The sequence below is a fragment of the Taudactylus pleione genome, unplaced genomic scaffold (genome assembly GCF_031769625.1).
Source record: "Taudactylus pleione unplaced genomic scaffold, aTauple2 ptg000967l, whole genome shotgun sequence".
NCBI classification, from domain to species: domain Eukaryota; kingdom Metazoa; phylum Chordata; class Amphibia; order Anura; family Myobatrachidae; genus Taudactylus; species Taudactylus pleione.
The window spans coordinates 10,759,672-10,787,500 of NW_028285368.1; the positions used below are offsets into that span (position 1 = coordinate 10,759,672).

The following is a 27,829-nucleotide window of genomic DNA, read 5'->3' on the forward strand; positions in this document are numbered from 1 at the left end:
TCCAAGTATTGACCAGGCCCAACACTGCATAGCTACCAAGATAAGACAAGATTTGGCATGTCCAGTGTGGATTGGCTGTAGGTGCTCAAAAGTATTAACTTTAGACCTCTATTACTTCTTAACTCAAGGAAATTCATTGATAAGTTGAAAAAATTAAATGTAAAATGTAATAGAAATGAATGTTATGGCAGTATAAAATTTCGTACAGCACCTGGTATCCCCAGGTGGTCTCCCATCCAAGTACTAACCAGGCCCAACACTGCATAGCTTCCAAGATCAGACGAGATTGGGCATGTCCAGTGTGGTTTGGCTGTAGGTGATCAAAAACATTAACTTTAGACCTCTTTTACTTCTTAACTCAAGTAAATTCAATGATAAGTTGAAAAATTAAATGTAAAATGTAATAGAAAAGAATGTTATGGCAGTATAAAATTACCTACAGCTCCAGGTATTCCCAGGTGGTCTCCCATCCAAGTGCTAACCAGGCCCAACACTGCATAGCTTCCAAGATCAGACGAGATTGGGCATGTCCACTGTGGTTGGGCTGTAGGTGCTCAAAAACATTAACTTTAGACCTCTATTACTTCTTAACTCAAGTAAATTCATTGATAAGTTGAAAAAATTAAATGTAAAATGTAATAGAAAAGAATGTTATAGCAGTATAAAATTACCTATTGCACCTGGTATTCCCAGGTGTATTCCCATCCAAGTACTAACCATGCCCAACACTGCATAGCTTCCAAGATCAGACAACATTGGCCATGTCCAGTGTGGTTTGGCTATAGGTTCTGAAAAATATTAACTTTAGACCTCTTTTACTTCTTAAATCAAGTAAATTCATTGCTAAGTTGACAAAATGTAATAGAAAAGAATGTTATGGCTATATAAAATTACCTACAGCACCTGGTATTCCCAGGTGGTCTCCCATCCAAGTAATAACCAGGCCCAACACTGCATAGTTTCCAAGATCAGACGAGATTGGGCATGTCCAGTGTGGTTTGGCTGTAGGTGATAAAAGCTTTAACTTTAGACCTCTATTACTTCTTAACTCAAGTAAATTCATTGATAAGTTGAAAAAATTAAATGAAAAATGTAATAGAAAAGACTGTTATGGCAGTATAAAATTACCTACAGCACCTGGTATTCCCTGGTGGATTCCCATCCAAGTACTAACCATGCCCAACACTGCATAGCTTCCAAGATCAGGCAACATTGGCCATGTCCAGTGTGGTTTGGCTATAGGTGCTGAAAAATATTAACTTTAGACCTCTTTTACTTCTTAACTCAAGTAAATTCATTGCTAAGTTGAAAAAATGTAATGTAAAATGTAATAGAAAAGAATGTTATGGCTGCATTAAATTACCTACAGCACCTGGTATTCCCAGGGGGTCTCCCATCCAAGTACTAACCAGGCCCAACACTGCATAGCTTTCAAGATCAGACGAGACTGGGCATATCCAGTGTGGTTTGGCTGTAGGTGCTCAAAAACATTAACTTTATACCTCTTTTACTTCTTAACTCAAGAAAATTCATTGATAAGTTGAAAAAATTAAATGTAAAATGTAATAGAAAAGAATGTTATGGCTGCATTAAATTACCTACAGCACCTGGTATTCCCAGGTGGTTTCCCATCCAAGTACTAACCAGGCCCAACACTGCATAGCTTCCAAGATCAGACAAGATTGGGCATGTCCAGTGTGGTTTGGCTGTAGGCGCTCAAAAACATTAACTTTAGACCTCTTTTACTTCTTAACTCAAGTAAATTCATTGATAAGTTGAAAAAATGTAATGTAAAATGTAATAGAAAAGAATGTTATGGCAGTATAAAATTACCTACAGCTCCTGGTTTTCCCAGGTGGTCTCCCATCCAAGTACTAACCAGGCCCAACACTGCATAGCTTCCAAGATCAGACGAGATTGGGCATGTCCACTGTGGTTGGGTTGTAGGTGCTCAAAAGTATTAAATTTAGACCGCTATTACTTCTTAACACAAGTAAATTCATTGATAAGTTGAAAAAATTAAATGTAAAATGTAATAGAAAAGAATGTTATGGCAGTATAAAATTACCTACAGCACCTGGGATTCCTAGGTAGTCTCCCATCCAAGTACTAATCAGTCCCAACACTGCATAGCTTCCAAGATCAGACGAGATTGGGCATGTCCAGTGTGGTTTGGCTGTAGGTGCTCAAAAACATTAACTTTAGACCTCTATTACTTCTTAACTCAAGTAAATTCATTGATAAGTTGAAAAAATTAAATGTAAAATGTAATAGAAAAGAATGTTATGGCAGTATAAAATCACCTACTGCACCTGGTTTTCCCAGGTGGTCTCCCATCCAAGTATTGACCAGGCCCAACACTGCATAGCTACCAAGATAAGACAAGATTTGGCATGTCCAGTGTGGATTGGCTGTAGGTACTCAAAAGTATTAACTTTAGACCTCTATTACTTCTTAACTCAAGTAAATTCATTGATAAGTTGAAAAAATTAAATGTAAAATGTAATAGAAAAGAATGTTATGGCAGTATAAAATTACCTACTGCACCTGGTTTTCCCAGGTGGTCTCCCATCCAAGTACTGACCAGGCTCAACACTGCATAGCTACCAAGATCAGATGAGATAGGTTATGTCCAGTGTGGATTGGCTGTAGGTGCTCAAAAGCATTAACTTTAGACCTCTATTACTTCTTAACTCAAGGAAATTCATTGATAAGTTGAAAAAATGTAATGTAAAATGTAATAGAAAATAATGTTCTGGCTATATAAAATTACCTACAGCACCTGGTATTCCCAGGTGGTCTCCAGTCCAAGTACTAACCAGGCCCAACACTGCATAGCTTCTACGATCAGACGAGATTGGGCATATCCAGTGTGGTTTGGCTGTAGATGCTCAAAAGCATTAACTTTAGACCTCTATTACTTCTTAACTCAAGTAAATTCATTGATAAGTTGAAAAAATTAAATGTAAAATGTAATAGAAAAGAATGTTATGGCAGTATAAAACGATGTACATCACCTGGTATTCCCAGGTGTTCTCCCATCCAAGTACTTCCCATGCCCAACACGGCATAGCATCCAAGATCAGACGAGATTGCGCATGTCCAGTGTGGTTTAGCTGTAGGCCCTCAAAAACATTAACTTTAGACCTCTTTTACTTCTTTACTCAAGTAAATTCATTGATAATTTGAAAAAATTAAATGTAAAATGTAATAGATAAGACTGTTATGGCAGTATAATATTACCAACAGCACCTGGTATTCCTAGGTGGTTTCCCATCCAAGTACTTACCAGGCCCAACACTGCATAGCTTCCAAGATCAGACGAGATTGGGCATGTACAGTGTCGTTTGGCTGGAGGTGCTAAAAGCCTTAACTTTAGACCTCTATTACTTCTTAACTCAAGTAAATTCATTGATAAGTTGAAAAAATTAAATGTAAAATGTAATAGAAAAGACTGTTATGGCAGTATAAAATTACCTACAGCACCTGGGATTCCTAGGTGGTCTCCTGTCCAAATACTAACCAGGTCCAACACTGCATAGCTTCCAAGATCAGACGAGATTGGGCATGTCCAGTGTGGTATGGCTGTAGGTGCTCAAAAACATTAACTTTAGACCTCTTTTACTTCTTAACTCAAGTAAATTCTTTGATAAGTTGAAAAAATTAAATGTAAAATGTAATAGAAATGAATGTTATGGCAGTATAAAATTTCGTACAGCACCTGGTATCTCCAGGTGGTCTCCCATCCAAGTACTAACCAGGCCCAACACTGCATAGCTTCCAAGATCAGACGAGATTGGGCATGTCCAGTGTGGTTTGGCTGTAGGTGATCAAAAACATTAACTTTAGACCTCTTTTACTTCTTAACTCAAGTAAATTCAATGATAAGTTGAAAAATTAAATGTAAAATGTAATAGAAAAGAATGTTATGGCAGTATAAAATTACCTACAGCTCCAGGTATTCCCAGGTGGTCTCCCATCCAAGTACTAACCAGGCCCAACACTGCATAGCTTCCAAGATCAGACGAGATTGGGCATGTCCAGTGTGGTTTGGCTGTAGGTGATCAAAAACATTAACTTTAGACCTCTTTTACTTCTTAACTCAAGTAAATTCAATGATAAGTTGAAAAAATTAAATGTAAAATGTAATAGAAAAGAATGTTATGGCTGCATTAAATTACCTACAGCACCTGGTATTCCCAGGGGGTCTCCCATCCAAGTACTAACCAGGCCCAACACTGCATAGCTTCAACGATCAGACGAGATTGGGCATATCCAGTGTGGTTAGACTGTAGATGCTCAAAAGCATTAACTTTAGACCTCTATTACTTCTTAACTCAAGTAAATTCATTGATAAGTTGAAAAAATTAAATGTAAAATGTAATAGAAAAGACTGTTATGGCAGTATAAAATGATGTACAGCACCTGGTATTCCCAGGTGTTCTCCCATCCAAGTACTTCCCATGCCCAACACGGCATAGCATCCAAGATCAGACGAGATTGGGCATGTCCAGTGTGGTTTAGCTGTAGGCCCTCAAAAACATTAACTTTAGACCTCTTTTACTTCTTTACTCAAGTAAATTCATTGATAATTTGAAAAAATTAAATGTAAAATGTAATTGATAAGACTGTTATGGCAGTATAATATTACCAACAGCACCTGGTATTCTTAGGTGGTTTCCCATCCAAGTACTTACCAGGCCCAACACTGCATAGCTTCCAAGATCAGATGAGATTGGGCATGTACAGTGTGGTTTGGCTGGAGGTGCTAAAAGCCTTAACTTTAGACCTCTATTACTTCTTAACTCAAGTAAATTCATTGATAAGTTGAAAAAATTAAATGTATAATGTAATAGAAAAGACTGTTATGGCAGTATAAAATTACCTACAGCACCTGGGATTCCTAGGTGGTCTCCTGTCCAAATACTAACCAGGTCCAACACTGCATAGCTTCCAAGATCAGACGAGATTGGGCATGTCCAGTGTGGTATGGCTGTAGGTGCTCAAAAACATTAACTTTAGACCTCTTTTACTTCTTAACTCAAGTAAATTCTTTGATAAGTTGAAAAAATTTAATGTAAAATGTAATAGAAAAGAATGTTAAGGCTGCATAAAATTACCTACAGCACCTGGTATTCCCAGGTGGTCTCCAATCCAAGTACTAACCAGGCCCAACACTGCATAGCTTCCAAGATCAGACAAGATTGGGCATGTCCAGTGTGGTTTGGCTGTAGGTGCTCATAAACATTAACTTTAGACCTCTATTACTTCTTAACTCAAGTAAATTCATTGAAAAGTTGAAAAAATTTAATTTAAAATGTAATAGAAAAGAATGTTATGGCAGTTTAAAATTTCCTACAGCACCTGGTATTCCCAGGTGGTCTCCCATCCAAGTTCTAACCAGGCCCAACATTGCATAGCTTCCAAGTTCAGATGAGATTGGGCATGTCCAGTGTGGTTTGGCTGTAGGTGCTCAAAAACATTAACTTTAGACCTCTTTTACTTCTTAACTCAAGTAAATTCAATGATAAGTTGAAAAATGAAATGTAAAATGTAATAGAAAAGAATGTTATGGCAGTATAAAATTACCTACAGCTCCTGGTATTCCCAGGTGGTCTCCCATCCAAGTACTAACCAGGCCCAACACTGCATAGCTTCCAAGATCAGACGAGATTGGGCATGTCCAGTGTGGTTTGGCTGTAGGTGCTCAAAAACATTAACTTTAGACCTCTATTACTCCTTAACTCAAGTAAATTCATTGATAAGTTGAAAAAATTAAATGTAAAATGTAATAGAAAAGAATGTTATAGCAGTATAAAATTACCTATTGCACCTGGTATTCCCAGGTGTATTCCCATCCAAGTACTAACCATGCCCAACACTGCATAGCTTCCAAGATCAGACAACATTGGCCATGTCCAGTGTGGTTTGGCTATAGGTTCTGAAAAATATTAACTTTAGACCTCTTTTACTTCTTAAATCAAGTAAATTCATTGCTAAGTTGACAAAATGTAATAGAAAAGAATGTTATGGCTATATAAAATTACCTACAGCACCTGGTATTCCCAGGTGGTCTCCCATCCAAGTACTAACCAGGCCCAACACTGCATAGTTTCCAAGATCAGACGAGATTGGGCATGTCCAGTGTGGTTTGGCTGTAGGTGATAAAAGCCTTAACTTTAGACCTCTATTACTTCTTAACTCAAGTAAATTCATTGATAAGTTGAAAAAATTAAATGAAAAATGTAATAGAAAAGACTGTTATGGCAGTATAAAATTACCTACAGCACCTGGTATTCCCAGGTGGATTCCCATCCAAGTACTAACCATGCCCAACACTGCATAGCTTCCAAGATCAGGCAACATTGGCCATGTCCAGTGTGGTTTGGCTATAGGTGCTGAAAAATATTAACTTTAGACCTCTTTTACTTCTTAACTCAAGTAAATTCATTGCTAAGTTGAAAAAATGTAATGTAAAATGTAACAGAAAAGAATGTTATGGCTATATAAAATTACCTACAGCACCTGGTATTCCCAGGTGGTCTCCCATCCAAGTACTAACCAGGCCCAACACTGCATAGCTTTCAAGATCAGACGAGACTGGGCATATCCAGTGTGGTTTGGCTGTAGGTGCTCAAAAACATTAACTTTATACCTCTTTTACTTCTTAACTCAAGTAAATTCATTGATAAGTTGAAAAAATTAAATGTAAAATGTAATAGAAAAGAATGTTATGGCAGCATTAAATTACCTACAGCACCTGGTATTCCCAGGTGGTTTCCCATCCAAGTACTAACCAGGCCCAACACTGCATAGCTTCCAAGATCAGACAAGATTGGGCATGTCCAGTGTGGTTTGGCTGTAGGCGCTCAAAAACATTAACTTTAGACCTCTTTTACTTCTTAACTCAAGTAAATTAATTGATAAGTTGAAAAAATGTAATGTAAAATGTAATAGAAAAGAATGTTATGGCAGTATAAAATTACCTACAGCTCCTGGTATTCCCAGGTGGTCTCCCATCCAAGTACTAACCAGGCCCAACACTGCATAGCTTCCAAGATCAGACGAGATTGGGCATGTCCACTGTGGTTGGGTTGTAGGTGCTCAAATGTATTAAATTTAGACCGCTATTACTTCTTAACACAAGTAAATTCATTGATAAGTTGAAAAAATTAAATGTAAAATGTAATAGAAAAGAATGTTATGGCAGTATAAAATTACCTACAGCACCTGGGATTCCTAGGTAGTCTCCCATCCAAGTACTAATTAGTCCCAACACTGCATAGCTTCCAAGATCAGACGAGATTGGGCATGTCCAGTGTGGTTTGGCTGTAGGTGCTCAAAAACATTAACTTTAGACCTCTTTTACTTCTTAACTCAAGTAAATTAATTGATAAGTTGAAAAAATGTAATGTAAAATGTAATAGAAAAGAATGTTATGGCAGTATAAAATTACCTACAGCTCCTGGTATTCCCAGGTGGTCTCCCATCCAAGTACTAACCAGGCCCAACACTGCATAGCTTCCAAGATCAGACGAGATTGGGCATGTCCACTGTGGTTGGGTTGTAGGTGCTCAAATGTATTAAATTTAGACCTCTATTACTTCTTAACTCAAGTAAATTCATTGATAAGTTGAAAAAATTAAATGTAAAATGTAATAGAAAAGAATGTTATGGCAGTATAAAATCACCTACTGCACCTGGTTTTCCCAGGTGGTCTCCCATCCAAGTATTGACCAGGCCCAACACTGCATAGCTACCAAGATAAGACAAGATTTGGCATGTTCAGTGTGGATTGGCTGTAGGTGTTCAAAAGTATTAACTTTAGACCTCTATTACTTCTTAACTCAAGGAAATTCATTGATAAGTTGAAAAAATTAAATGTAAAATGTAATAGAAATGAATGTTATGGCAGTATAAAATTTCGTACAGCACCTGGTATCCCCAGGTGGTCTCCCATCCAAGTACTAACCAGGCCCAACACTGCATAGCTTCCAAGATCAGACGAGATTGGGCATGTCCAGTGTGGTTTGGCTGTAGGTGATCAGAAACATTAACTTTAGACCTCTTTTACTTCTTAACTCAAGTAAATTCAATGATAAGTTGAAAAATTAAATGTAAAATGTAATAGAAAAGAATGTTATGGCAGTATAAAATTACCTACAGCTCCAGGTATTCCCAGGTGGTCTCCCATCCAAGTACTAACCAGGCCCAACACTGCATAGTTTCCAAGATCAGACGAGATAGGGCATGTCCACTGTGGTTGGGCTGTAGGTGCTCAAAAACATTAACTTTAGACCTCTATTACTTCTTAACTCAAGTAAATTCATTGATAAGTTGAAAAAATTAAATGTAAAATGTAATAGAAAAGAATGTTATGGCAGTATAAAATTACCTACAGCACCTGGAATTCCCAGGTGGTCTCCCGTCCAAGTACTAACCAGGCCCAACACTGCATAGCTACTAAGATCAGACGAGATTGGGCATGTCCAGTGTGGTTTGGCTGTAGGTGCTCAAAAACATTAACTTTAGACCTCTTTTACTTCTTAACTCAAGTAAATTCATTGATAAGTTGAAAAAATGAAATGTAAAATGTAATAGAACAGAATGTTTTGGCTGTCTAAAATTACCTATAGCACCTGGTATTCCCTGGTGGTCTCCCATCCAAGTACAAATCAGGCCCAACACTGCATAGCTACCAAGAACAGACAGGATTGGGCATGTCCACTGTGGTTTGGCTGTAGCTTCTCAAAAGCATTAACTTTAGACCTCTATTACTTCTTAACTAAAGTAAATTCATTGATAAATTGAAAAAATGTAATGTAAAATGTAATAGAAAAGAATGTTATGGCTGCATAAAATTACCTACAGCACCTGGTATTCCTAGGTGGTCTCCCATCCAAGTACTAACCAGGCCCAACACTGCATAGTTTCCAAGATCAGACGAGATTGGGCATGTCCAGTGTGGTTTGGCTGTAGGTGCTCAAAAACATTAACTTTATACCTCTTTTACTTCTTAACTCAAGTAAATTCATTGATAAGTTGAAAAAATTAAATGTAAAATGTAATAGAAAAGAATGTTATGGCTGCATTAAATTACCTACAGCACCTGGTATTCCCAGGGGGTCTGCCATCCAAGTACTAACCAGGCCCAACACTGCATAGCTTCTACGATCAGACGAGATTGGGCATATCCAGTGTGGTTTGGCTGTAGATGCTCAAAAGCATTAACTTTAGACCTCTATTACTTCTTAACTCAAGTAAATTCATTGATAAGTTGAAAAAATTAAATGTAAAATGTAATAGAAAAGAATGTTATGGCAGTATAAAATGATGTACAGCACCTGGTATTCCCAGGTGTTCTCCCATCCAAGTACTTCCCATGCCCAACACGGCATAGCATCCAAGATCAGACGAGATTGGGCATGTCCAGTGTGGTTTAGCTGTAGGCCCTCAAAAACATTAACTTTAGACCTCTTTTACTTCTTTACTCAAGTAAATTCATTGATAAGTTGAAAAAATTAAATGTAAAATGTAATAGATAAGACTGTTATGGCAGTATAATATGACCAACTGCACCTGGTATTCCTAGGTGGTTTCCCATCAAAGTACTTACCAGGCCCAACACTGCATAGCTTCCAAGATCAGACGAGATTGGGCATGTACAGTGTGGTTTGGCTGTAGGTGCTAAAAGCCTTAACTTTAGACCTCTATTACTTCTTAACTCAAGTAAATTCATTGATAAGTTGAAAAAATTAAATGTAAAATGTAATAGAAAAGACTGTTATGGCAGTATAAAATTACCTACAGCACCTGGGATTCCTAGGTGGTCTCCTGTCCAAATACTAACCAGGTCCAACGCTGCATAGCTTCCAAGATCAGACGAGATTGGGCATGTCCAGTGTGGTATGGCTGTAGGTGCTCAAAAACTTTAACTTTAGACCTCTTTTACTTCTTAACTCAAGTAAATTCTTTGATAAGTTGAAAAAATTAAATGTAAAATGTAATAGAAAAGAATGTTAAGGCTGCATAAAATTACCTACAGCACCTGGTATTCCCAGGAGGTCTCCCATCCAAATACTAACCAGGCCCAACACTGCATAGCTTCCAAGATCAGACAAGATTGGGCATGTCCAGTGTGATTTGGCTGTAGGTGCTCATAAACATTAACTTTAGACCTCTATTACTTCTTAACTCAAGTAAATTCATTGAAAAGTTGAAAAAATTTAATTTAATATGTAATAGAAAAGAATGTTATGGCAGTATAAAATTACCTACAGCACATGGTATTCCCAGGTGGTCTCCCATCCAAGTACTAACCAGGCCTAACACTGCATAGCTTCCAAGATCAGACGAGATTGGGCATGTCCAGTGTGGTTTGACTGTAGGTGCTCAAAACCATTAACTTTAGACCTCTTTTACTTCTTAACTCAAGTAAATTTATTGATAAGTTGAAAAAATTAAATTAAAATTTAATAGAAAAGAATGTTATGGCAGTATAAAATTACCTACAGCACCTGGTATTCCCAGGTGGTCTCCCATCCAAGTACTAACCAGGCCCAACACTGCATAGCTTCCAAGATCAGACGAGATTGGGCATGTCCACTCTGGTTGGGCTGTAGGTGCTCAAAAACATTAACTTTAGACCTCTATTACTTCTTAACTCAAGTAAATTCATTGATAAGTTGAAAAAATTAAATGTAAAATGTAATAGAAAAGAATGTTAAGGCTGCATAAAATTACCTACAGCACCTGGTATTCCCAGGTGGTCTCCAATCCAAGTACTAACCAGGCCCAACACTGCATAGCTTCCAAGATCAGACAAGATTGGGCATGTCCAGTGTGGTTTGGCTGTAGGCGCTCAAAAACATTAACTTTAGACCTCTTTTACTTCTTAACTCAAGTAAATTCATTGATAAGTTGAAAAAATGTAATGTAAAATGTAATAGAAAAGAATGTTATGGCAGTATAAAATTACCTACAGCTCCTGGTATTCCCAGGTGGTCTCCCATCCAAGTACTAACCAGGCCCAACACTGCACAGCTTCCAAGATCAGACGAGATTGGGCATGTCCACTGTGGTTGGGTTGTAGGTGCTCAAATGTATTAAATTTAGACCACTATTACTTCTTAACACAAGTAAATTCATTGATAAGTTGAAAAAATTAAATGTAAAATGTAATAGAAAAGAATGTTATGGCAGTATAAAATTACCTACAGCACCTGGGATTCCTAGGTAGTCTCCCATCCAAGTACTAATCAGTCCCAACACTGCATAGCTTCCAAGATCAGACGAGATTGGGCATGTCCAGTGTGGTTTGGCTGTAGGTGCTCAAAAACATTAACTTTAGACCTCTATTACTTCTTAACTCAAGTAAATTCATTGATAAGTTGAAAAAATTAAATGTAAAATGTAATAGAAAAGAATGTTATGGCAGTATAAAATCACCTACTGCACCTGGTTTTCCCAGGTGGTCTCCCATCCAAGTATTGACCAGGCCCAACACTGCATAGCTACCAAGATAAGACAAGATTTGGCATGTCCAGTGTGGATTGGCTGTAGGTGCTCAAAAGTATTAACTTTAGACCTCTATAACTTCTTAACTCAAGTAAATTCATTGATAAGTTGAAAAAATTAAATGTAAAATGTAATAGAAAAGAATGTTAAGGCTGCATAAAATTACCTACAGCACCTGGTATTCCCAGGTGGTCTCCAATCCAAGTACTAACCAGGCCCAACACTGCATAGCTTCCAAGATCAGACAAGATTGGGCATGTCCAGTGTGGTTTGGCTGTAGGTGCTCATAAACATTAACTTTAGACCTCTATTACTTCTTAACTCAAGTAAATTCATTGAAAAGTTGAAAAAATTTAATTTAAAATGTAATAGAAAAGAATGTTATGGCAGTTTAAAATTTCCTACAGCACCTGGTATTCCCAGGTGGTCTCCCATCCAAGTTCTAACCAGGCCCAACATTGCATAGCTTCCAAGTTCAGATGAGATTGGGCATGTCCAGTGTGGTTTGGCTGTAGGTGCTCAAAAACATTAACTTTAGACCTCTTTTACTTCTTAACTCAAGTAAATTCAATGATAAGTTGAAAAATGAAATGTAAAATGTAATAGAAAAGAATGTTATGGCAGTATAAAATTACCTACAGCTCCTGGTATTCCCAGGTGGTCTCCCATCCAAGTACTAACCAGGCCCAACACTGCATAGCTTCCAAGATCAGACGAGATTGGGCATGTCCAGTGTGGTTTGGCTGTAGGTGCTCAAAAACATTAACTTTAGACCTCTATTACTTCTTAACTCAAGTAAATTCATTGATAAGTTGAAAAAATTAAATGTAAAATGTAATAGAAAAGAATGTTATAGCAGTATAAAATTACCTATTGCACCTGGTATTCCCAGGTGTATTCCCATCCAAGTACTAACCATGCCCAACACTGCATAGCTTCCAAGATCAGACAACATTGGCCATGTCCAGTGTGGTTTGGCTATAGGTTCTGAAAAATATTAACTTTAGACCTCTTTTACTTCTTAAATCAAGTAAATTCATTGCTAAGTTGACAAAATGTAATAGAAAAGAATGTTATGGCTATATAAAATTACCTACAGCACCTGGTATTCCCAGGTGGTCTCCCATCCAAGTACTAACCAGGCCCAACACTGCATAGTTTCCAAGATCAGACGAGATTGGGCATGTCCAGTGTGGTTTGGCTGTAGGTGATAAAAGCCTTAACTTTAGACCTCTATTACTTCTTAACTCAAGTAAATTCATTGATAAGTTGAAAAAATTAAATGAAAAATGTAATAGAAAAGACTGTTATGGCAGTATAAAATTACCTACAGCACCTGGTATTCCCAGGTGGATTCCCATCCAAGTACTAACCATGCCCAACACTGCATAGCTTCCAAGATCAGGCAACATTGGCCATGTCCAGTGTGGTTTGGCTATAGGTGCTGAAAAATATTAACTTTAGACCTCTTTTACTTCTTAACTCAAGTAAATTCATTGCTAAGTTGAAAAAATGTAATGTAAAATGTAACAGAAAAGAATGTTATGGCTATATAAAATTACCTACAGCACCTGGTATTCCCAGGTGGTCTCCCATCCAAGTACTAACCAGGCCCAACACTGCATAGCTTTCAAGATCAGACGAGACTGGGCATATCCAGTGTGGTTTGGCTGTAGGTGCTCAAAAACATTAACTTTATACCTCTTTTACTTCTTAACTCAAGTAAATTCATTGATAAGTTGAAAAAATTAAATGTAAAATGTAATAGAAAAGAATGTTATGGCTGCATTAAATTACCTACAGCACCTGGTATTCCCAGGTGGTTTCCCATCCAAGTACTAACCAGGCCCAACACTGCATAGCTTCCAAGATCAGACAAGATTGGGCATGTCCAGTGTGGTTTGGCTGTAGGCGCTCAAAAACATTAACTTTAGACCTCTTTTACTTCTTAACTCAAGTAAATTCATTGATAAGTTGAAAAAATGTAATGTAAAATGTAATAGAAAAGAATGTTATGGCAGTATAAAATTACCTACAGCTCCTGGTATTCCCAGGTGGTCTCCCATCCAAGTACTAACCAGGCCCAACACTGCATAGCTTCCAAGATCAGACGAGATTGGGCATGTCCACTGTGGTTGGGTTGTAGGTGCTCAAATGTATTAAATTTAGACCGCTATTACTTCTTAACACAAGTAAATTCATTAATAAGTTGAAAAAATTAAATGTAAAATGTAATAGAAAAGAATGTTATGGCAGTATAAAATTACCTACAGCACCTGGGATTCCTAGGTAGTCTCCCATCCAAGTACTAATCAGTCCCAACACTGCATAGCTTCCAAGATCAGACGAGATTGGGCATGTCCAGTGTGGTTTGGCTGTAGGTGCTCAAAAACATTAACTTTAGACCTCTATTACTTCTTAACTCAAGTAAATTCATTGATAAGTTGAAAAAATTAAATGTAAAATGTAATAGAAAAGAATGTTATGGCAGTATAAAATCACCTACTGCACCTGGTTTTCCCAGGTGGTCTCCCATCCAAGTATTGACCAGGCCCAACACTGCATAGCTACCAAGATAAGACAAGATTTGGCATGTCCAGTGTGGATTGGCTGTAGGTGCTCAAAAGTATTAACTTTAGACCTCTATTACTTCTTAACTCAAGGAAATTCATTGATAAGTTGAAAAAATTAAATGTAAAATGTAATAGAAATGAATGTTATGGCAGTATAAAATTTCGTACAGCACCTGGTATCCCCAGGTGGTCTCCCATCCAAGTACTAACCAGGCCCAACACTGCATAGCTTCCAAGATCAGACGAGATTGGGCATGTCCAGTGTGGTTTGACTGTAGGTGATCAAAAATATTAACTTTAGACCTCTTTTACTTCTTAATTCAAGTAAATTCAATGATAAGTTGAAAAATTAAATGTAAAATGTAATAGAAAAGAATGTTATGGCAGTATAAAATTACCTACAGCTCCAGGTATTCCCAGGTGGTCTCCCATCCAAGTACTAACCAGGCCCAACACTGCATAGTTTCCAAGATCAGACGAGATTGGGCATGTCCACTGTGGTTGGGCTGTAGGTGCTCAAAAACATTAACTTTAGACCTCTATTACTTCTTAACTCAAGTAAATTAATTGATAAGTTGAAAAAATTAAATGTAAAATGTAATAGAAAAGAATGTTATGGCAGTATAAAATTACCTACAGCACCTGGAATTCCCAGGTGGTCTCCCATCCAAGTACTAACCAGGCCCAACACTGCATAGCTACTAAGATCAGACGAGATTGGGCATGTCCAGTGTGGTTTGGCTGTAGGTGCTCAAAAACATTAACTTTTGACCTCTTTTACTTCTTAACTCAAGTAAATTCATTGATAAGATGAAAAAATGAAATGTAAAATGTAATAGAACAGAATGTTTTGGCTGTCTAAAATTACCTATAGCACCTGGTATTCGCTGGTGGTCTCCCATCCAAGTACAAATCAGGCCCAACACTGCATAGCTACCAAGATCAGACAGGATTGGGCATGTCCACTGTGGTTTGGCTGTAGCTTCTCAAAAGCATTAACTTTAGACCTCTATTACTTCTTAACTAAAGTAAATTCATTGATAAATTGAAAAAATGTAATGTAAAATGTAATAGAAAAGAATGTTATGGCTGCATAAAATTACCTACAGCACCTGGTATTCCTAGGTGGTCTCCCATCCAAGTACTAACCAGGCCCAACACTGCATAGTTTCCAAAATCAGACGAGATTGGGCATGTCCAGTGTGGTTTGGCTGTAGGTGCTCAAAAACATTAACTTTATACCTCTTTTACTTCTTAACTCAAGTAAATTCATTGATAAGTTGAAAAAATTAAATGTAAAATGTAATAGAAAAGAATGTTATGGCTGCATTAAATTACCTACAGCACCTGGTATTCCCAGGGGGTCTGCCATCCAAGTACTAACCAGGCCCAACACTGCATAGCTTCTACGATCAGACGAGATTGGGCATATCCAGTGTGGTTTGGCTGTAGATGCTCAAAAGCATTAACTTTAGACCTCTATTACTTCTTAACTCAAGTAAATTCATTGATAAGTTGAAAAAATTAAATGTAAAATGTAATAGAAAAGAATGTTATGGCAGTATAAAATGATGTACAGCACCTGGTATTCCCAGGTGTTCTCCCATCCAAGTACTTCCCATGCCCAACACGGCATAGCATCCAAGATCAGACGAGATTGGGCATGTCCAGTGTGGTTTAGCTGTAGGCCCTCAAAAACATTAACTTTAGACCTCTTTTACTTCTTTACTCAAGTAAATTCATTGATAATTTGAAAAAATTAAATGTAAAATGTAATAGATAAGACTGTTATGGCAGTATAATATTACCAACAGCACCTGGTATTCCTAGGTGGTTTCCCATCAAAGTACTTACCAGACCCAACACTGCATAGCTTCCAAGATCAGACGAGATTGGGCATGTACAGTGTGGTTTGGCTGTAGGTGCTAAAAGCCTTAACTTTAGACCTCTATTACTTCTTAACTCAAGTAAATTCATTGATAAGTTGAAAAAATTAAATGTAAAATGTAATAGAAAAGACTGTTATGGCAGTATAAAATTACCTACAGCACCTGGGATTCCTAGGTGGTCTCCTGTCCAAATACTAACCAGGTCCAACACTGCATAGCTTCCAAGATCAGACGAGATTGGGCATGTCCAGTGTGGTATGGCTGTAGGTGCTCAAAAACATTAACTTTAGACCTCTTTTACTTCTTAACTCAAGTAAATTCTTTGATAAGTTGAAAAAATTAAATGTAAAATGTAATAGAAAAGAATGTTAAGGCTGCATAAAATTACCTACAGCACCTGGTATTCCCAGGAGGTCTCCCATCCAAGTACTAACCAGGCCCAACACTGCATAGCTTCCAAGATCAGACAAGATTGGGCATGTCCAGTGTGATTTGGCTGTAGGTGCTCATAAACATTAACTTTAGACCTCTATTACTTCTTAACTCAAGTAAATTCAATGAAAAGTTGAAAAAATTTAATTTAAAATGTAATAGAAAAGAATGTTATGGCAGTATAAAATTACCTACAGCACATGGTATTCCCAGGTGGTCTCCCATCCAAGTACTAACCAGGCCTAACACTGCATAGCTTCCAAGATCAGACGAGATTGGGCATGTCCAGTGTGGTTTGACTGTAGGTGCTCAAAAACATTAACTTTAGACCTCTTTTACTTCTTAACTCAAGTAAATTTATTGATAAGTTGAAAAAATTAAATTAAAATTTAATAGAAAAGAATGTTATGGCAGTATAAAATTACCTACAGCACCTGGTATTCCCAGGTGGTCTCCCATTCAAGTTCTAACCAGGCCCAAAACTGCATAGCTTCCAAGATCAGACAAGATTGGGCATGTCCAGTGTGGTTTGGCTGTAGGCGCTCAAAAACATTAACTTTAGACCTCTTTTACTTCTTAACTCAAGTAAATTCATTGATAAGTTGAAAAAATGTAATGTAAAATGTAATAGAAAAGAATGTTATGGCAGTATAAAATTACCTACAGCTCCTGGTATTCCCAGGTGGTCTCCCATCCAAGTACTAACCAGGCCCAACACTGCATAGCTTCCAAGATCAGACGAGATTGGGCATGTCCACTGTGGTTGGGTTGTAGGTGCTCAAATGTATTAAATTTAGACCGCTATTACTTCTTAACACAAGTAAATTCATTGATAAGTTGAAAAAATTAAATGTTAAATGTAATAGAAAAGAATGTTATGGCAGTATAAAATTACCTACAGCACCTGGGATTCCTAGGTAGTCTCCCATCCAAGTACTAATCAGTCCCAACACTGCATAGCTTCCAAGATCAGACGAGATTGGGCATGTCCAGTGTGGTTTGGCTGTAGGTGCTCAAAAACATTAACTTTAGACCTCTATTACTTCTTAACTCAAGTAAATTCATTGATAAGTTGAAAAAATTAAATGTAAAATGTAATAGAAAAGAATGTTATGGCAGTATAAAATCACCTACTGCACCTGGTTTTCCCAGGTGGTCTCCCATCCAAGTATTGACCAGGCCCAACACTGCATAGCTACCAAGATAAGACAAGATTTGGCATGTCCAGTGTGGATTGGCTGTAGGTGCTCAAAAGTATTAACTTTAGACCTCTATTACTTCTTAACTCAAGGAAATTCATTGATAAGTTGAAAAAATTAAATGTAAAATGTAATAGAAATGAATGTTATGGCAGTATATAATTTCGTACAGCACCTGGTATCCCCAGGTGGTCTCCCATCCAAGTACTAACCAGGCCCAACACTGCATAGCTTCCAAGATCAGACGAGATTGGGCATGTCCAGTGTGGTTTGGCTGTAGGTGCTCAAAAACATTAACTTTAGACCTCTTTTACTTCTTAACTCAAGTAAATTCAATGATAAGTTGAAAAATTAAATGTAAAATGTAATAGAAAAGAATGTTATGGCAGTATAAAATTACCTACAGCTCCTGGTATTCCCAGGTGGTCTCCCATCCAAGTACTAACCAGGCCCAACACTGCATAGTTTCCAAGATCAGACGAGATTGGGCATGTCCACTGTGGTTGGGCTGTAGGTGCTCAAAAACATTAACTTTAGACCTCTATAACTTCTTAACTCAAGTAAATTCATTGATAAGTTGAAAAAATTAAATGTAAAATGTAATAGAAAAGAATGTTAAGGCTGCATAAAATTACCTACAGCACCTGGTATTCCCAGGTGGTCTCCAATCCAAGTACTAACCAGGCCCAACACTGCATAGCTTCCAAGATCAGACAAGATTGGGCATGTCCAGTGTGGTTTGGCTGTAGGTGCTCATAAACATTAACTTTAGACCTCTATTACTTCTTAACTCAAGTAAATTCATTGAAAAGTTGAAAAAATTTAATTTAAAATGTAATAGAAAAGAATGTTATGGCAGTTTAAAATTTCCTACAGCACCTGGTATTCCCAGGTGGTCTCCCATCCAAGTTCTAACCAGGCCCAACATTGCATAGCTTCCAAGTTCAGATGAGATTGGGCATGTCCAGTGTGGTTTGGCTGTAGGTGCTCAAAAACATTAACTTTAGACCTCTTTTACTTCTTAACTCAAGTAAATTCAATGATAAGTTGAAAAATGAAATGTAAAATGTAATAGAAAAGAATGTTATGGCAGTATAAAATTACCTACAGCTCCTGGTATTCCCAGGTGGTCTCCCATCCAAGTACTAACCAGGCCCAACACTGCATAGCTTCCAAGATCAGACGAGATTGGGCATGTCCAGTGTGGTTTGGCTGTAGGTGCTCAAAAACATTAACTTTAGACCTCTATTACTTCTTAACTCAAGTAAATTCATTGATAAGTTGAAAAAATTAAATGTAAAATGTAATAGAAAAGAATGTTATAGCAGTATAAAATTACCTATTGCACCTGGTATTCCCAGGTGTATTCCCATCCAAGTACTAACCATGCCCAACACTGCATAGCTTCCAAGATCAGACAACATTGGCCATGTCCAGTGTGGTTTGGCTATAGGTTCTGAAAAATATTAACTTTAGACCTCTTTTACTTCTTAAATCAAGTAAATTCATTGCTAAGTTGACAAAATGTAATAGAAAAGAATGTTATGGCTATATAAAATTACCTACAGCACCTGGTATTCCCAGGTGGTCTCCCATCCAAGTACTAACCAGGCCCAACACTGCATAGTTTCCAAGATCAGACGAGATTGGGCATGTCCAGTGTGGTTTGGCTGTAGGTGATAAAAGCCTTAACTTTAGACCTCTATTACTTCTTAACTCAAGTAAATTCATTGATAAGTTGAAAAAATTAAATGAAAAATGTAATAGAAAAGACTGTTATGGCAGTATAAAATTACCTACAGCACCTGGTATTCCCAGGTGGATTCCCATCCAAGTACTAACCATGCCCAACACTGCATAGCTTCCAAGATCAGGCAACATTGGCCATGTCCAGTGTGGTTTGGCTATAGGTGCTGAAAAATATTAACTTTAGACCTCTTTTACTTCTTAACTCAAGTAAATTCATTGCTAAGTTGAAAAAATGTAATGTAAAATGTAACAGAAAAGAATGTTATGGCTATATAAAATTACCTACAGCACCTGGTATTCCCAGGTGGTCTCCCATCCAAGTACTAACCAGGCCCAACACTGCATAGCTTTCAAGATCAGACGAGACTGGGCATATCCAGTGTGGTTTGGCTGTAGGTGCTCAAAAACATTAACTTTATACCTCTTTTACTTCTTAACTCAAGTAAATTCATTGATAAGTTGAAAAAATTAAATGTAAAATGTAATAGAAAAGAATGTTATGGCTGCATTAAATTACCTACAGCACCTGGTATTCCCAGGTGGTTTCCCATCCAAGTACTAACCAGGCCCAACACTGCATAGCTTCCAAGATCAGACAAGATTGGGCATGTCCAGTGTGGTTTGGCTGTAGGCGCTCAAAAACATTAACTTTAGACCTCTTTTACTTCTTAACTCAAGTAAATTCATTGATAAGTTGAAAAAATGTAATGTAAAATGTAATAGAAAAGAATGTTATGGCAGTATAAAATTACCTACAGCTCCTGGTATTCCCAGGTGGTCTCCCATCCAAGTACTAACCAGGCCCAACACTGCATAGCTTCCAAGATCAGACGAGATTGGGCATGTCCACTGTGGTTGGGTTGTAGGTGCTCAAATGTATTAAATTTAGACCGCTATTACTTCTTAACACAAGTAAATTCATTAATAAGTTGAAAAAATTAAATGTAAAATGTAATAGAAAAGAATGTTATGGCAGTATAAAATTACCTACAGCACCTGGGATTCCTAGGTAGTCTCCCATCCAAGTACTAATCAGTCCCAACACTGCATAGCTTCCAAGATCAGACGAGATTGGGCATGTCCAGTGTGGTTTGGCTGTAGGTGCTCAAAAACATTAACTTTAGACCTCTATTACTTCTTAACTCAAGTAAATTCATTGATAAGTTGAAAAAATTTAATGTAAAATGTAATAGAAAAGAATGTTATGGCAGTATAAAATCACCTACTGCACCTGGTTTTCCCAGGTGGTCTCCCATCCAAGTATTGACCAGGCCCAACACTGCATAGCTACCAAGATAAGACAAGATTTGGCATGTCCAGTGTGGATTGGCTGTAGGTGCTCAAAAGTATTAACTTTAGACCTCTATTACTTCTTAACTCAAGGAAATTCATTGATAAGTTGAAAAAATTAAATGTAAAATGTAATAGAAATGAATGTTATGGCAGTATAAAATTTCGTACAGCACCTGGTATCCCCAGGTGGTCTCCCATCCAAGTACTAACCAGGCCCAACACTGCATAGCTTCCAAGATCAGACGAGATTGGGCATGTCCAGTGTGGTTTGACTGTAGGTGATCAAAAATATTAACTTTAGACCTCTTTTACTTCTTAATTCAAGTAAATTCAATGATAAGTTGAAAAATTAAATGTAAAATGTAATAGAAAAGAATGTTATGGCAGTATAAAATTACCTACAGCTCCAGGTATTCCCAGGTGGTCTCCCATCCAAGTACTAACCAGGCCCAACACTGCATAGTTTCCAAGATCAGACGAGATTGGGCATGTCCACTGTGGTTGGGCTGTAGGTGCTCAAAAACATTAACTTTAGACCTCTATTACTTCTTAACTCAAGTAAATTAATTGATAAGTTGAAAAAATTAAATGTAAAATGTAATAGAAAAGAATGTTATGGCAGTATAAAATTACCTACAGCACCTGAAATTCCCAGGTGGTCTCCCATCCAAGTACTAACCAGGCCCAACACTGCATAGCTACTAAGATCAGACGAGATTGGGCATGTCCAGTGTGGTTTGGCTGTAGGTGCTCAAAAACATTAACTTTTGACCTCTTTTACTTCTTAACTCAAGTAAATTCATTGATAAGTTGAAAAAATGAAATGTAAAATGTAATAGAACAGAATGTTTTGGCTGTCTAAAATTACCTATAGCACCTGGTATTCGCTGGTGGTCTCCCATCCAAGTACAAATCAGGCCCAACACTGCATAGCTACCAAGATCAGACAGGATTGGGCATGTCCACTGTGGTTTGGCTGTAGCTTCTCAAAAGCATTAACTTTAGACCTCTATTACTTCTTAACTAAAGTAAATTCATTGATAAATTGAAAAAATGTAATGTAAAATGTAATAGAAAAGAATGTTATGGCTGCATAAAATTACCTACAGCACCTGGTATTCCTAGGTGGTCTCCCATCCAAGTACTAACCAGGCCCAACACTGCATAGTTTCCAAAATCAGACGAGATTGGGCATGTCCAGTGTGGTTTGGCTGTAGGTGCTCAAAAACATTAACTTTATACCTCTTTTACTTCTTAACTCAAGTAAATTCATTGATAAGTTGAAAAAATTAAATGTAAAATGTAATAGAAAAGAATGTTATGGCTGCATTAAATTACCTACAGCACCTGGTATTCCCAGGGGGTCTGCCATCCAAGTACTAACCAGGCCCAACACTGCATAGCTTCTACGATCAGACGAGATTGGGCATATCCAGTGTGGTTTGGCTGTAGATGCTCAAAAGCATTAACTTTAGACCTCTATTACTTCTTAACTCAAGTAAATTCATTGATAAGTTGAAAAAATTAAATGTAAAATGTAATAGAAAAGAATGTTATGGCAGTATAAAATGATGTACAGCACCTGGTATTCCCAGGTGTTCTCCCATCCAAGTACTTCCCATGCCCAACACGGCATAGCATCCAAGATCAGACGAGATTGGGCATGTCCAGTGTGGTTTAGCTGTAGGCCCTCAAAAACATTAACTTTAGACCTCTTTTACTTCTTTACTCAAGTAAATTCATTGATAATTTGAAAAAATTAAATGTAAAATGTAATAGATAAGACTGTTATGGCAGTATAATATTACCAACAGCACCTGGTATTCCTAGGTGGTTTCCCATCCAAGTACTTACCAGACCCAACACTGCATAGCTTCCAAGATCAGACGAGATTGGGCATGTACAGTGTGGTTTGGCTGTAGGTGCTAAAAGCCTTAACTTTAGACCTCTATTACTTCTTAACTCAAGTAAATTCATTGATAAGTTGAAAAAATTAAATGTAAAATGTAATAGAAAAGACTGTTATGGCAGTATAAAATTACCTACAGCACCTGGGATTCCTAGGTGGTCTCCTGTCCAAATACTAACCAGGTCCAACACTGCATAGCTTCCAAGATCAGACGAGATTGGGCATGTCCAGTGTGGTATGGCTGTAGGTGCTCAAAAACATTAACTTTAGACCTCTTTTACTTCTTAACTCAAGTAAATTCTTTGATAAGTTGAAAAAATTAAATGTAAAATGTAATAGAAAAGAATGTTAAGGCTGCATAAAATTACCTACACCACCTGGTATTCCCAGGAGGTCTCCCATCCAAGTACTAACCAGGCCCAACACTGCATAGCTTCCAAGATCAGACAAGATTGGGCATGTCCAGTGTGATTTGGCTGTAGGTGCTCATAAACATTAACTTTAGACCTCTATTACTTCTTAACTCAAGTAAATTCATTGAAAAGTTGAAAAAATTTAATTTAAAATGTAATAGAAAAGAATATTATGGCAGTATAAAATTACCTACAGCACATGGTATTCCCAGGTGGTCTCCCATCCAAGTACTAACCAGGCCTAACACTGCATAGCTTCCAAGATCAGACGAGATTGGGCATGTCCAGTGTGGTTTGACTGTAGGTGCTCAAAAACATTAACTTTAGACCTCTTTTACTTCTTAACTCAAGTAAATTTATTGATAAGTTGAAAAAATTAAATTAAAATTTAATAGAAAAGAATGTTATGGCAGTATAAAATTACCTACAGCACCTGGTATTCCCAGGTGGTCTCCCATTCAAGTTCTAACCAGGCCCAAAACTGCATAGCTTCCAAGATCAGACAAGATTGGGCATGTCCAGTGTGGTTTGGCTGTAGGCGCTCAAAAACATTAACTTTAGACCTCTTTTACTTCTTAACTCAAGTAAATTCATTGATAAGTTGAAAAAATGTAATGTAAAATGTAATAGAAAAGAATGTTATGGCAGTATAAAATTACCTACAGCTCCTGGTATTCCCAGGTGGTCTCCCATCCAAGTACTAACCAGGCCCAACACTGCATAGCTTCCAAGATCAGACGAGATTGGGCATGTCCACTGTGGTTGGGTTGTAGGTGCTCAAATGTATTAAATTTAGACCGCTATTACTTCTTAACACAAGTAAATTCATTGATAAGTTGAAAAAATTAAATGTAAAATGTAATAGAAAAGAATGTTATGGCAGTATAAAATTACCTACAGCACCTGGGATTCCTAGGTAGTCTCCCATCCAAGTACTAATCAGTCCCAACACTGCATAGCTTCCAAGATCAGACGAGATTGGGCATGTCCAGTGTGGTTTGGCTGTAGGTGCTCAAAAACATTAACTTTAGACCTCTATTACTTCTTAACTCAAGTAAATTCATTGATAAGTTGAAAAAATTAAATGTAAAATGTAATAGAAAAGAATGTTATGGCAGTATAAAATCACCTACTGCACCTGGTTTTCCCAGGTGGTCTCCCATCCAAGTATTGACCAGGCCCAACACTGCATAGCTACCAAGATAAGACAAGATTTGGCATGTCCAGTGTGGATTGGCTGTAGGTGCTCAAAAGTATTAACTTTAGACCTCTATTACTTCTTAACTCAAGGAAATTCATTGATAAGTTGAAAAAATTAAATGTAAAATGTAATAGAAATGAATGTTATGGCAGTATATAATTTCGTACAGCACCTGGTATCCCCAGGTGGTCTCCCATCCAAGTACTAACCAGGCCCAACACTGCATAGCTTCCAAGATCAGACGAGATTGGGCATGTCCAGTGTGGTTTGGCTGTAGGTGCTCAAAAACATTAACTTTAGGCCTCTTTTACTTCTTAACTCAAGTAAATTCAATGATAAGTTGAAAAATTAAATGTAAAATGTAATAGAAAAGAATGTTATGGCAGTATAAAATTACCTACAGCTCCTGGTATTCCCAGGTGGTCTCCCATCCAAGTACTAACCAGGCCCAACACTGCATAGTTTCCAAGATCAGACGAGATTGGGCATGTCCACTGTGGTTGGGCTGTAGGTGCTCAAAAACATTAACTTTAGACCTCTATTACTTCTTAACTCAAATAAATTCATTGATAAGTTGAAAAAATTAAATGTAAAATGTAATAGAAAAGAATGTTATGGCAGTATAAAATTACCTACAGCACCTGGTATTCCCAGGTGGTCTCCCGTCCAAGTACTAACCAGGCCCAACACTGCATAGCTACTAAGATCTGACGAGATTGGGCATGTCCAGTGTGGTTTGGCTGTAGGTGCTCAAAAACATTAACTTTAGACCTCTTTTACTTCTTAACTCAAGTAAATTCATTGATAAGTTGAAAAAATGAAATGTAAAATGTAATAGAACAGAATGTTTTGGCTGTCTAAAATTACCTATAGCACCTGGTATTCCCTGGTGGTCTCCCATCCAAGTACAAACCAGGCCCAACACTGCATAGCTACCAAGATCAGACAGGATTGGGCATGTCCACTGTGATTTGGCTGTAGGTTCTCAAAAGCATTAACTTTAGACCTCTATTACTTCTTAACTAAAGTAAATTCATTGATAAGTTGAAATAATGTAATGTAAAATGTAATAGAAAAGAATGTTATGGCTGCATAAAATTACCTACAGCACCTCGGATTCCTAGGTGGTCTCCCATCCAAGTATTAACCAGGTCCAACACTGCATAGCTTCCAAGATCAGACGAGATTGGGCATGTCCAGTGTGGTTTGGCTGTAGGTGCTCAAAAACATTAACTTTATACCTCTTTTACTTCTTAACTCAAGTAAATTCATTGATAAGTTGAAAAAATTAAATGTAAAATGTAATAGAAAAGAATGTTATGGCTGCATTAAATTACCTACAGCACCTGGTATTCCCAGGGGGTCTCCCATCCAAGTACTAACCAGGCCCAACACTGCATAGCTTCTACGATCAGACGAGATTGGGCATATCCAGTGTGGTTAGACTGTAGATGCTCAAAAGCATTAACTTTAGACCTCTATTACTTCTTAACTCAAGTAAATTCATTGATAAGTTGAAAAAATTAAATGTAAAATGTAATAGAAAAGACTGTTATGGCAGTATAAAATGATGTACAGCACCTGGTATTCCCAGGTGTTCTCCCATCCAAGTACTTCCCATGCCCAACACGGCATAGCATCCAAGATCAGATGAGATTGGGCATGTACAGTGTGGTTTGGCTGGAGGTGCTAAAAGCCTTAACTTTAGACCTCTATTACTTCTTAACTCAAGTAAATTCATTGATAAGTTGAAAAAATTAAATGTAAAATGTAATAGAAAAGACTGTTATGGCAGTATAAAATTACCTACAGCACCTGGGATTCCTAGGTGGTCTCCTGTCCAAATACTAACCAGGTCCAACACTGCATAGCTTCCAAGATCAGACGAGATTGGGCATGTCCAGTGTGGTATGGCTGTAGGTGCTCAAAAACATTAACTTTAGACCTCTTTTACTTCTTAACTCAAGTAAATTCTTTGATAAGTTGAAAAAATTAAATGTAAAATGTAATAGAAAAGAATGTTAAGGCTGCATAAAATTACCTACAGCACCTGGTATTCCCAGGTGGTCTCCAATCCAAGTACTAACCAGGCCCAACACTGCATAGCTTCCAAGATCAGACAAGATTGGGCATGTCCAGTGTGGTTTGGCTGTAGGTGCTCATAAACATTAACTTTAGACCTCTATTACTTCTTAACTCAAGTAAATTCATTGAAAAGTTGAAAAAATTTAATTTAAAATGTAATAGAAAAGAATGTTATGGCAGTTTAAAATTTCCTACTGCACCTGGTATTCCCAGGTGGTCTCCCATCCAAGTTCTAACCAGGCCCAACATTGCAAAGCTTCCAAGTTCAGATGAGATTGGGCATGTCCAGTGTGGTTTGGCTGTAGGTGCTCAAAAACATTAACTTTAGACCTCTTTTACTTCTTAACTCAAGTAAATTCAATGATAAGTTGAAAAATGAAATGTAAAATGTAATAGAAAAGAATGTTATGGCAGTATAAAATTACCTACAGCTCCTGGTATTCCCAGGTGGTCTCCCATCCAAGTACTATCCAGGCCCAACACTGCATAGCTTCCAAGATCAGACGAGATTGGGCATGTCCAGTGTGGTTTGGCTGTAGGTGCTCAAAAACATTAACTTTAGACCTCTATTACTTCTTAACTCAAGTAAATTCATTGATAAGTTGAAAAAATTAAATGTAAAATGTAATAGAAAAGAATGTTATAGCAGTATAAAATTACCTATTGCACCTGGTATTCCCATCCAAGTACTAACCATGCCCAACACTGCATAGCTTCCAAGATCAGACAACATTGGCCATGTCCAGTGTGGTTTGGCTATAGGTTCTGAAAAATATTAACTTTAGACCTCTTTTACTTCTTAAATCAAGTAAATTCATTGCTAAGTTGACAAAATGTAATAGAAAAGAATGTTATGGCTATATAAAATTACCTACAGCACCTGGTATTCCCAGGTGGTCTCCCATCCAAGTACTAACCAGGCCCAACACTGCATAGTTTCCAAGATCAGACGAGATTGGGCATGTCCAGTGTGGTTTGGCTGTAGGTGATAAAAGCCTTAACTTTAGACCTCTATTACTTCTTAACTCAAGTAAATTCATTGATAAGTTGAAAAAATTAAATGAAAAATGTAATAGAAAAGACTGTTATGGCAGTATAAAATTACCTACAGCACCTGGTATTCCCAGGTGGATTCCCATCCAAGTACTAACCATGCCCAACACTGCATAGCTTCCAAGATCAGGCAACATTGGCCATGTCCAGTGTGGTTTGGCTATAGGTGCTGAAAAACATTAACTTTAGACCTCTTTTACTTCTTAACTCAAGTAAATTCATTGCTAAGTTGAAAAAATGTAATGTAAAATGTAACAGAAAAGAATGTTATGGCTATATAAAATTACCTACAGCACCTGGTATTCCCAGGTGGTCTCCCATCCAAGTACTAACCAGGCCCAACACTGCATAGCTTTCAAGATCAGACGAGACTGGGCATATCCAGTGTGGTTTGGCTGTAGGTGCTCAAAAACATTAACTTTATACCTCTTTTACTTCTTAACTCAAGTAAATTCATTGATAAGTTGAAAAAATTAAATGTAAAATGTAATAGAAAAGAATGTTATGGCTGCATTA

General features: G+C 37.3%; 4 non-coding genes and 90 pseudogenes across 4 annotated transcripts; all 94 read right to left on the reverse strand.

Annotated features, from left to right (window-relative positions):
* Positions 1-199: 199 nt before the first annotated feature.
* LOC148463291 (5S ribosomal RNA) lies at positions 200-318 on the reverse strand (annotated as a pseudogene).
* A 115-nt stretch (positions 319-433) lies between these two features.
* Positions 434-552, reverse strand: LOC148463292 (5S ribosomal RNA; annotated as a pseudogene).
* A 339-nt stretch (positions 553-891) lies between these two features.
* LOC148463293 (5S ribosomal RNA) lies at positions 892-1,010 on the reverse strand (annotated as a pseudogene).
* Positions 1,011-1,360: 350 nt separating this feature from the next.
* On the reverse strand, positions 1,361-1,479 carry LOC148463294 (5S ribosomal RNA; annotated as a pseudogene).
* A 116-nt stretch (positions 1,480-1,595) lies between these two features.
* On the reverse strand, positions 1,596-1,714 carry LOC148463295 (5S ribosomal RNA; annotated as a pseudogene).
* A 116-nt stretch (positions 1,715-1,830) lies between these two features.
* LOC148463296 (5S ribosomal RNA) lies at positions 1,831-1,949 on the reverse strand (annotated as a pseudogene).
* Positions 1,950-2,065: 116 nt separating this feature from the next.
* LOC148463297 (5S ribosomal RNA) lies at positions 2,066-2,184 on the reverse strand (annotated as a pseudogene).
* Positions 2,185-2,535: 351 nt separating this feature from the next.
* Positions 2,536-2,654, reverse strand: LOC148463298 (5S ribosomal RNA; annotated as a pseudogene).
* Positions 2,655-2,770: 116 nt separating this feature from the next.
* On the reverse strand, positions 2,771-2,889 carry LOC148463299 (5S ribosomal RNA; annotated as a pseudogene).
* A 351-nt stretch (positions 2,890-3,240) lies between these two features.
* LOC148463300 (5S ribosomal RNA) lies at positions 3,241-3,359 on the reverse strand (annotated as a pseudogene).
* Positions 3,360-3,474: 115 nt separating this feature from the next.
* Positions 3,475-3,593, reverse strand: LOC148463301 (5S ribosomal RNA; annotated as a pseudogene).
* Positions 3,594-3,709: 116 nt separating this feature from the next.
* Positions 3,710-3,828, reverse strand: LOC148463302 (5S ribosomal RNA; annotated as a pseudogene).
* Positions 3,829-3,943: 115 nt separating this feature from the next.
* On the reverse strand, positions 3,944-4,062 carry LOC148463303 (5S ribosomal RNA; annotated as a pseudogene).
* Positions 4,063-4,178: 116 nt separating this feature from the next.
* LOC148463304 (5S ribosomal RNA) lies at positions 4,179-4,297 on the reverse strand (annotated as a pseudogene).
* A 351-nt stretch (positions 4,298-4,648) lies between these two features.
* Positions 4,649-4,767, reverse strand: LOC148463305 (5S ribosomal RNA; annotated as a pseudogene).
* A 115-nt stretch (positions 4,768-4,882) lies between these two features.
* Positions 4,883-5,001, reverse strand: LOC148463306 (5S ribosomal RNA; annotated as a pseudogene).
* A 116-nt stretch (positions 5,002-5,117) lies between these two features.
* On the reverse strand, positions 5,118-5,236 carry LOC148463307 (5S ribosomal RNA; annotated as a pseudogene).
* Positions 5,237-5,352: 116 nt separating this feature from the next.
* Positions 5,353-5,471, reverse strand: LOC148463308 (5S ribosomal RNA; annotated as a pseudogene).
* Positions 5,472-5,586: 115 nt separating this feature from the next.
* Positions 5,587-5,705, reverse strand: LOC148463309 (5S ribosomal RNA; annotated as a pseudogene).
* Positions 5,706-6,044: 339 nt separating this feature from the next.
* Positions 6,045-6,163, reverse strand: LOC148463310 (5S ribosomal RNA). The gene has a single exon (XR_015874467.1). It is a non-coding gene; the product is annotated as a 5S ribosomal RNA (ribosomal RNA).
* A 350-nt stretch (positions 6,164-6,513) lies between these two features.
* On the reverse strand, positions 6,514-6,632 carry LOC148463311 (5S ribosomal RNA; annotated as a pseudogene).
* A 116-nt stretch (positions 6,633-6,748) lies between these two features.
* LOC148463312 (5S ribosomal RNA) lies at positions 6,749-6,867 on the reverse strand (annotated as a pseudogene).
* A 116-nt stretch (positions 6,868-6,983) lies between these two features.
* On the reverse strand, positions 6,984-7,102 carry LOC148463313 (5S ribosomal RNA; annotated as a pseudogene).
* A 116-nt stretch (positions 7,103-7,218) lies between these two features.
* LOC148463314 (5S ribosomal RNA) lies at positions 7,219-7,337 on the reverse strand (annotated as a pseudogene).
* Positions 7,338-7,453: 116 nt separating this feature from the next.
* Positions 7,454-7,572, reverse strand: LOC148463315 (5S ribosomal RNA; annotated as a pseudogene).
* A 351-nt stretch (positions 7,573-7,923) lies between these two features.
* LOC148463316 (5S ribosomal RNA) lies at positions 7,924-8,042 on the reverse strand (annotated as a pseudogene).
* A 115-nt stretch (positions 8,043-8,157) lies between these two features.
* LOC148463317 (5S ribosomal RNA) lies at positions 8,158-8,276 on the reverse strand (annotated as a pseudogene).
* A 116-nt stretch (positions 8,277-8,392) lies between these two features.
* Positions 8,393-8,511, reverse strand: LOC148463318 (5S ribosomal RNA; annotated as a pseudogene).
* Positions 8,512-8,862: 351 nt separating this feature from the next.
* On the reverse strand, positions 8,863-8,981 carry LOC148463319 (5S ribosomal RNA; annotated as a pseudogene).
* Positions 8,982-9,097: 116 nt separating this feature from the next.
* LOC148463320 (5S ribosomal RNA) lies at positions 9,098-9,216 on the reverse strand (annotated as a pseudogene).
* Positions 9,217-9,567: 351 nt separating this feature from the next.
* LOC148463321 (5S ribosomal RNA) lies at positions 9,568-9,686 on the reverse strand (annotated as a pseudogene).
* Positions 9,687-9,801: 115 nt separating this feature from the next.
* LOC148463322 (5S ribosomal RNA) lies at positions 9,802-9,920 on the reverse strand (annotated as a pseudogene).
* A 116-nt stretch (positions 9,921-10,036) lies between these two features.
* On the reverse strand, positions 10,037-10,155 carry LOC148463323 (5S ribosomal RNA; annotated as a pseudogene).
* A 116-nt stretch (positions 10,156-10,271) lies between these two features.
* LOC148463324 (5S ribosomal RNA) lies at positions 10,272-10,390 on the reverse strand (annotated as a pseudogene).
* Positions 10,391-10,505: 115 nt separating this feature from the next.
* Positions 10,506-10,624, reverse strand: LOC148463325 (5S ribosomal RNA; annotated as a pseudogene).
* Positions 10,625-10,740: 116 nt separating this feature from the next.
* LOC148463326 (5S ribosomal RNA) lies at positions 10,741-10,859 on the reverse strand (annotated as a pseudogene).
* Positions 10,860-10,975: 116 nt separating this feature from the next.
* Positions 10,976-11,094, reverse strand: LOC148463327 (5S ribosomal RNA; annotated as a pseudogene).
* Positions 11,095-11,210: 116 nt separating this feature from the next.
* Positions 11,211-11,329, reverse strand: LOC148463328 (5S ribosomal RNA; annotated as a pseudogene).
* A 351-nt stretch (positions 11,330-11,680) lies between these two features.
* Positions 11,681-11,799, reverse strand: LOC148463329 (5S ribosomal RNA; annotated as a pseudogene).
* Positions 11,800-11,915: 116 nt separating this feature from the next.
* LOC148463330 (5S ribosomal RNA) lies at positions 11,916-12,034 on the reverse strand (annotated as a pseudogene).
* A 115-nt stretch (positions 12,035-12,149) lies between these two features.
* On the reverse strand, positions 12,150-12,268 carry LOC148463331 (5S ribosomal RNA; annotated as a pseudogene).
* Positions 12,269-12,607: 339 nt separating this feature from the next.
* LOC148463332 (5S ribosomal RNA) lies at positions 12,608-12,726 on the reverse strand. Its single transcript, XR_015874468.1, has one exon. It is a non-coding gene; the product is annotated as a 5S ribosomal RNA (ribosomal RNA).
* A 350-nt stretch (positions 12,727-13,076) lies between these two features.
* Positions 13,077-13,195, reverse strand: LOC148463333 (5S ribosomal RNA; annotated as a pseudogene).
* Positions 13,196-13,311: 116 nt separating this feature from the next.
* Positions 13,312-13,430, reverse strand: LOC148463334 (5S ribosomal RNA; annotated as a pseudogene).
* Positions 13,431-13,546: 116 nt separating this feature from the next.
* On the reverse strand, positions 13,547-13,665 carry LOC148463335 (5S ribosomal RNA; annotated as a pseudogene).
* Positions 13,666-13,781: 116 nt separating this feature from the next.
* On the reverse strand, positions 13,782-13,900 carry LOC148463336 (5S ribosomal RNA; annotated as a pseudogene).
* Positions 13,901-14,251: 351 nt separating this feature from the next.
* Positions 14,252-14,370, reverse strand: LOC148463337 (5S ribosomal RNA; annotated as a pseudogene).
* A 115-nt stretch (positions 14,371-14,485) lies between these two features.
* Positions 14,486-14,604, reverse strand: LOC148463338 (5S ribosomal RNA; annotated as a pseudogene).
* A 116-nt stretch (positions 14,605-14,720) lies between these two features.
* On the reverse strand, positions 14,721-14,839 carry LOC148463339 (5S ribosomal RNA; annotated as a pseudogene).
* A 116-nt stretch (positions 14,840-14,955) lies between these two features.
* LOC148463340 (5S ribosomal RNA) lies at positions 14,956-15,074 on the reverse strand (annotated as a pseudogene).
* Positions 15,075-15,190: 116 nt separating this feature from the next.
* Positions 15,191-15,309, reverse strand: LOC148463341 (5S ribosomal RNA; annotated as a pseudogene).
* Positions 15,310-15,425: 116 nt separating this feature from the next.
* Positions 15,426-15,544, reverse strand: LOC148463342 (5S ribosomal RNA; annotated as a pseudogene).
* A 351-nt stretch (positions 15,545-15,895) lies between these two features.
* On the reverse strand, positions 15,896-16,014 carry LOC148463343 (5S ribosomal RNA; annotated as a pseudogene).
* Positions 16,015-16,129: 115 nt separating this feature from the next.
* LOC148463344 (5S ribosomal RNA) lies at positions 16,130-16,248 on the reverse strand (annotated as a pseudogene).
* A 116-nt stretch (positions 16,249-16,364) lies between these two features.
* Positions 16,365-16,483, reverse strand: LOC148463345 (5S ribosomal RNA; annotated as a pseudogene).
* A 116-nt stretch (positions 16,484-16,599) lies between these two features.
* On the reverse strand, positions 16,600-16,718 carry LOC148463346 (5S ribosomal RNA; annotated as a pseudogene).
* Positions 16,719-16,833: 115 nt separating this feature from the next.
* LOC148463347 (5S ribosomal RNA) lies at positions 16,834-16,952 on the reverse strand (annotated as a pseudogene).
* Positions 16,953-17,068: 116 nt separating this feature from the next.
* On the reverse strand, positions 17,069-17,187 carry LOC148463348 (5S ribosomal RNA; annotated as a pseudogene).
* A 116-nt stretch (positions 17,188-17,303) lies between these two features.
* On the reverse strand, positions 17,304-17,422 carry LOC148463349 (5S ribosomal RNA; annotated as a pseudogene).
* Positions 17,423-17,773: 351 nt separating this feature from the next.
* On the reverse strand, positions 17,774-17,892 carry LOC148463350 (5S ribosomal RNA; annotated as a pseudogene).
* Positions 17,893-18,007: 115 nt separating this feature from the next.
* Positions 18,008-18,126, reverse strand: LOC148463351 (5S ribosomal RNA; annotated as a pseudogene).
* A 116-nt stretch (positions 18,127-18,242) lies between these two features.
* On the reverse strand, positions 18,243-18,361 carry LOC148463352 (5S ribosomal RNA; annotated as a pseudogene).
* Positions 18,362-18,477: 116 nt separating this feature from the next.
* On the reverse strand, positions 18,478-18,596 carry LOC148463353 (5S ribosomal RNA; annotated as a pseudogene).
* A 115-nt stretch (positions 18,597-18,711) lies between these two features.
* LOC148463354 (5S ribosomal RNA) lies at positions 18,712-18,830 on the reverse strand (annotated as a pseudogene).
* A 339-nt stretch (positions 18,831-19,169) lies between these two features.
* LOC148463355 (5S ribosomal RNA) lies at positions 19,170-19,288 on the reverse strand. The gene has a single exon (XR_015874469.1). It is a non-coding gene; the product is annotated as a 5S ribosomal RNA (ribosomal RNA).
* Positions 19,289-19,638: 350 nt separating this feature from the next.
* On the reverse strand, positions 19,639-19,757 carry LOC148463356 (5S ribosomal RNA; annotated as a pseudogene).
* Positions 19,758-19,873: 116 nt separating this feature from the next.
* Positions 19,874-19,992, reverse strand: LOC148463357 (5S ribosomal RNA; annotated as a pseudogene).
* A 116-nt stretch (positions 19,993-20,108) lies between these two features.
* Positions 20,109-20,227, reverse strand: LOC148463358 (5S ribosomal RNA; annotated as a pseudogene).
* Positions 20,228-20,343: 116 nt separating this feature from the next.
* LOC148463359 (5S ribosomal RNA) lies at positions 20,344-20,462 on the reverse strand (annotated as a pseudogene).
* Positions 20,463-20,813: 351 nt separating this feature from the next.
* On the reverse strand, positions 20,814-20,932 carry LOC148463360 (5S ribosomal RNA; annotated as a pseudogene).
* A 115-nt stretch (positions 20,933-21,047) lies between these two features.
* LOC148463361 (5S ribosomal RNA) lies at positions 21,048-21,166 on the reverse strand (annotated as a pseudogene).
* A 116-nt stretch (positions 21,167-21,282) lies between these two features.
* On the reverse strand, positions 21,283-21,401 carry LOC148463362 (5S ribosomal RNA; annotated as a pseudogene).
* Positions 21,402-21,517: 116 nt separating this feature from the next.
* Positions 21,518-21,636, reverse strand: LOC148463363 (5S ribosomal RNA; annotated as a pseudogene).
* A 116-nt stretch (positions 21,637-21,752) lies between these two features.
* On the reverse strand, positions 21,753-21,871 carry LOC148463364 (5S ribosomal RNA; annotated as a pseudogene).
* Positions 21,872-21,987: 116 nt separating this feature from the next.
* LOC148463365 (5S ribosomal RNA) lies at positions 21,988-22,106 on the reverse strand (annotated as a pseudogene).
* A 351-nt stretch (positions 22,107-22,457) lies between these two features.
* On the reverse strand, positions 22,458-22,576 carry LOC148463366 (5S ribosomal RNA; annotated as a pseudogene).
* A 115-nt stretch (positions 22,577-22,691) lies between these two features.
* LOC148463367 (5S ribosomal RNA) lies at positions 22,692-22,810 on the reverse strand (annotated as a pseudogene).
* A 116-nt stretch (positions 22,811-22,926) lies between these two features.
* Positions 22,927-23,045, reverse strand: LOC148463368 (5S ribosomal RNA; annotated as a pseudogene).
* A 116-nt stretch (positions 23,046-23,161) lies between these two features.
* On the reverse strand, positions 23,162-23,280 carry LOC148463369 (5S ribosomal RNA; annotated as a pseudogene).
* Positions 23,281-23,395: 115 nt separating this feature from the next.
* On the reverse strand, positions 23,396-23,514 carry LOC148463370 (5S ribosomal RNA; annotated as a pseudogene).
* Positions 23,515-23,630: 116 nt separating this feature from the next.
* On the reverse strand, positions 23,631-23,749 carry LOC148463371 (5S ribosomal RNA; annotated as a pseudogene).
* Positions 23,750-23,865: 116 nt separating this feature from the next.
* Positions 23,866-23,984, reverse strand: LOC148463372 (5S ribosomal RNA; annotated as a pseudogene).
* A 351-nt stretch (positions 23,985-24,335) lies between these two features.
* Positions 24,336-24,454, reverse strand: LOC148463373 (5S ribosomal RNA; annotated as a pseudogene).
* A 115-nt stretch (positions 24,455-24,569) lies between these two features.
* On the reverse strand, positions 24,570-24,688 carry LOC148463374 (5S ribosomal RNA; annotated as a pseudogene).
* A 116-nt stretch (positions 24,689-24,804) lies between these two features.
* Positions 24,805-24,923, reverse strand: LOC148463375 (5S ribosomal RNA; annotated as a pseudogene).
* A 116-nt stretch (positions 24,924-25,039) lies between these two features.
* Positions 25,040-25,158, reverse strand: LOC148463376 (5S ribosomal RNA; annotated as a pseudogene).
* Positions 25,159-25,274: 116 nt separating this feature from the next.
* Positions 25,275-25,393, reverse strand: LOC148463377 (5S ribosomal RNA; annotated as a pseudogene).
* A 116-nt stretch (positions 25,394-25,509) lies between these two features.
* Positions 25,510-25,628, reverse strand: LOC148463378 (5S ribosomal RNA; annotated as a pseudogene).
* Positions 25,629-25,978: 350 nt separating this feature from the next.
* LOC148463379 (5S ribosomal RNA) lies at positions 25,979-26,097 on the reverse strand (annotated as a pseudogene).
* A 116-nt stretch (positions 26,098-26,213) lies between these two features.
* LOC148463380 (5S ribosomal RNA) lies at positions 26,214-26,332 on the reverse strand (annotated as a pseudogene).
* A 116-nt stretch (positions 26,333-26,448) lies between these two features.
* Positions 26,449-26,567, reverse strand: LOC148463381 (5S ribosomal RNA; annotated as a pseudogene).
* A 115-nt stretch (positions 26,568-26,682) lies between these two features.
* LOC148463382 (5S ribosomal RNA) lies at positions 26,683-26,801 on the reverse strand (annotated as a pseudogene).
* A 327-nt stretch (positions 26,802-27,128) lies between these two features.
* Positions 27,129-27,247, reverse strand: LOC148463383 (5S ribosomal RNA). Its single transcript, XR_015874470.1, has one exon. It is a non-coding gene; the product is annotated as a 5S ribosomal RNA (ribosomal RNA).
* A 350-nt stretch (positions 27,248-27,597) lies between these two features.
* On the reverse strand, positions 27,598-27,716 carry LOC148463384 (5S ribosomal RNA; annotated as a pseudogene).
* Positions 27,717-27,829: the final 113 nt, after the last annotated feature.